Source organism: Malania oleifera, chromosome 11 (genome assembly GCF_029873635.1).
Source record: "Malania oleifera isolate guangnan ecotype guangnan chromosome 11, ASM2987363v1, whole genome shotgun sequence".
NCBI lineage: Eukaryota > Viridiplantae > Streptophyta > Magnoliopsida > Santalales > Ximeniaceae > Malania > Malania oleifera.
This window is the reverse complement of record NC_080427.1, coordinates 12315661-12319672: the sequence shown is the minus strand read 5'-3', so window position 1 is coordinate 12319672 and position 4012 is coordinate 12315661. Positions and strand designations below refer to the sequence as shown.

The window sequence follows — 4012 nt, the reverse complement described above, 5'->3', positions numbered from 1 at the left end:
ACCTGCTGCATTGCACCTATGGTTGGGGTATCCTCCTCTTCCCCATCACTTTCCAATACTTGCTCCATAGTGGAAGCTCGTTAGGCATTAAGTGTTGCTTTGTGAAGACATTCAAAAACTCTATGAGGGCCTCAACACAAGTAACACAAAATTTTACTCTTTCCATTGGGTGTGTTGAACTCTCGAGATGATGAAACTTCTTTTGAAGTTGGTGCTTTATAGTCGGATCCCCCACATTTGGGTTTGCCCTTCTTGAAAGACTTTCCATTGTTTCCTCTACGCTAAACTCTTTGGATGAAGCGATAATATCACCAGCATAGTTAGTCAAGCGCTCCGCGGCAGCTTGTGTGATAGAAAAGTCTTGAACTCTTTGCTTATGAAGTTCTATTTTTGCCCATGGTTTCAACCCCTTGAGAAAATATAATAGTTTTTCCTTTTTCGACATGTCCCTGATATCCAACATCAAAGAATTGGGCCTTGAGCTCTCTCTTCAAGTCTACCCAAAAATCCACAACACATCGTCCATTTTCAATTTCATTGTACTTAGTACGCCACCACAGTTTGACATCACCAACCAAGTACATGATCGCAATATCCACTTTTACATGTTCTGAGGTTGCCCTCATAGCGTGAAAGTACTGCTCCATATCAAACAAGAAGTTCTCCAACTCCTTGGCATTACAAGCACCCCTAGATGTCCTCTGTTCTAGTACCTTGGTTTTACTAAACCTCAGAGTGTTAGAGTTTCCCATAGCAAGAACCATCAGATTTATCTTTGCATCCAGATTAACTATCCAAGATTGCAAAGTTTCCACAGTATGGTGAAAGTCCTCTAACATTTCACCTATCAAACTTGCTTGATACTTTTGTGATTCCCTCACTTCATCAACAAGTCCCCTCAGTTGGGCCATCTCGGTGGTCATATTTGTTGGCTATCGTCTCAGCCTATGCTTCCGGCATACTGATTCTCTCAGCATTGTTTGGTGCCATGGTCATTTATCAAAACTTTCCAAATCCCACAATGAAGGTAACTAAATTCAATTAGCAACTAATCGAGCTCTGATACTAGGTGTCACAAGCCGACTATTTCACATTTTTGTGAATGGACTATGTAGCACTAGTTAAAGCACTATTGTTTAACTAGTTAGTCTATCGTTTACCACAATTAATACACGAAACACTTTCATTATCATTCAATCAAATGTAAGCAGAAGTAATAAGTAATTATGAAAGCAGCGGCTATTAAACAGTAAACATTGAAGCAACGCAATTCATTAACAACACCTTTTGTTAACATTTTGTGTCTAGCGAGGGAGGCAAGTAGGATAAACACATTGATAATACCTAGTGAGTTTTACAAGTTGATGAACACTCACCTTCTCCTAAAAAGCTTTATATGCAATTCTCACTCTAACATTAGGAAATATTAAAGTGACTGAGAAGTCATACTACTTTATTTGACATAAAAAGAAACTACTACTAGAAAATAAACCTACACTAGTATTTATATTATGGAAACTCATACCTAACACATGAGATAAGCAGCAAGTATAATGCCCTGAACAAGTTTGGCTCATGACGGCCATGGCGGAAACCCTAAAATATCGTCAGTACAATCCCCAAGAAAGCTAAAGCAACTCAATTAAACCCCAACATGTCACCTTTGGCCTCTTTTGTTACACCGACCCAACAAAACTTGATCATCTCGGCAAATCTCTACACCAAAAATCGTAGCACTAGTAGATCATTAGCTCCTCGTAGATCATTGCAACGACAAATATCATTGGGGTTTACTCAAAACATTCCTGAAAAATGCAAATAATAATGTTCAAAATTACACCACAAAGAGCTCAGTATCTGCTAGAATGCAATAGAATTTTAAGTGTTCATTCTCTCCAGTCTCGCCTGACCAATCTGATGCTAATAAGAGAAAAAGGGGCTACGAGGCAAAGGGATTTAAAACCATGGGTGGGATTTTGAGGAATGGGAATGGTGAGAAGAATAAGAAGAAGCGGGTGTATTACAAGAAGTTTGTATAAGATGGAGGTGAGTTTGAGGTGGGAGATGATGTGTATGTAAATAGGAGGGAGGGCGTGAGCTCCGATGAGGAGGTTCCTAACCTTGAGGATTGTCAAGTGTGCTTTAAAGCTGGCAGGGCTGTGATGATTGACTGGGTGGGTTTGATTTGAAATGCTTGAGGTCACATTTGAAAGAGGTTCCAAAAGGGGATTGGATTTGTCAGTTTTGTGAGGCTAGAAAAATAGGCAAGTCAATAGAGTTTTCGATGCCTCCAAGGGGGAAAAAACTGATGAGATTAGCGCGAGAGAAGCTTCTCTATATTGATTTATGGGCAACTCATATTGAAAGGTACAATGTCCACACATCCAAACCAAAATACAAGTTACATGGTTTTTTATTCTTTTGTTATTTTTCAGGTAATATGTGTGTTTGTGTGTGTGGTGGGTGGAACTTGATTTTTTTGGCGATTGTAGATTATGGAAAGAGGTGGACAATACGTATTGGTGTAAGGTGTGTTGGTATATAATTCTTAAAGAGACTGCAGCAGGAAGACAACCGCATAATCTGAGGAAGGAACTTTGTTGCACTAATGATTTTGATGATATTGGGGTGATATATGCCACCCCTTGTAATTACTTTTCTATATTTTCATTTCTTTTCGAGGTAAATGTTACTTTGAAATCTTTCAATTGTCTAGTGTCCCCAATTACAGGCAAATTCTTGTGCCCATTTAGTGAATTATTATGCTATGAACCTTAAGCAGAAAAATTCTATAATTTTCCAATGTAACTTATGCAATTTTCCTTAAAAAACGCAAATACATTTCTAAAATTGCACTCATAACTAATCGTGCGTATGTGCTTTAGATGGCTCTCTCTCTCTCTACAATGATGCGACCATATGATTAAATGATAATATAGAAATTTGAATTCATTGTATAAATATGAAGTTTTCCTCAGTTGAAATATATCAATTGGACTAATATTATTTTTGAAGGTAAAAGAAGAAATTTATCAAGCAGCAAAGAATACATAACATTATAGTAGTATGAAAGCAAGTGATGGGGTGCTTGTCTTAGAGGAGAATGAATGAGCAATTTAATTGTACCTTTATTTTCTGAAGGTTATGACTGTCTTTTTCATCTCTAGTTTTATACCCATACCCTTGTGGAAATATTGAGTGACACTAAAGATTTTTAAACCTAGGAAAATTATAAATGCTGGAATGATAAGTGTGGTTCTTAAAATTATAAATGTTTATCCTCAAATGGAAAGCATCTAGTTTAGATGCACAAGGCTCAAACTTCTAAGTATATGGCTTCACTCAACCTCACATATTTGTATTTACTGTTGAAAGCATTCTAAACAAATCTTTTCTTGGGATGGTGTAATATGTACAGATTGGAGAATTATGTTGACAGGTAGCAGATCACCCTTTATTGGTAGGAAAACTTTTATTTGTTAGCGAGGGTCTAATATAAACCATAAAGAAGAGTGTAAGTGAAAAATGAGTAAAGATTTCTCTATTCAAGTAATCTTACATCCAAGTGAGTACTCAGGTCAATACTTGTTTTCTCATCACATCCCTGTGATGGCTTTAAGAGGTCCTTATGGGCTGCAGATGGAATGCATTCTTAGGCATTGGTATGTCATGAGAACCCAAAAGATTTTTCTAAGGCCAACAATGAAGGGGATGATGTCTTTCTATGCGAATATGAATATGAGGCTAAGTTTTAAGCGTCTTGCCAATCATCATGCAATTTACGGCACCTCCTACACTACCAGTCACACCTCTGAAAACACCTCCCCTGCAATTTTACCTTCATCCGACAAAGGGATGTGCCCCCACATGCCACCCGAAGGTTCTTCTTAAATCACATATTTGCCATTGTTTTCTTGACACACCACCAGCATCACTCAACTCCCCAGCACTGATTTGCTACCATCTGGAATTTAATTGCTAGAGGAGCCTTGTCAGCGGCCCACGCGCCAGC

The 4012-nt window shown here is 38.0% G+C and overlaps 1 non-coding gene across 1 annotated transcript; it reads left to right on the top strand.

Annotated features, from left to right (window-relative positions):
- The first annotated feature begins 3701 nt into the window (after window positions 1-3701).
- Window positions 3702-3780, top strand: LOC131143614 (small nucleolar RNA snoR28). Its single transcript, XR_009133599.1, has one exon. It is a non-coding gene; the product is annotated as a small nucleolar RNA snoR28 (small nucleolar RNA).
- Window positions 3781-4012: the final 232 nt, after the last annotated feature.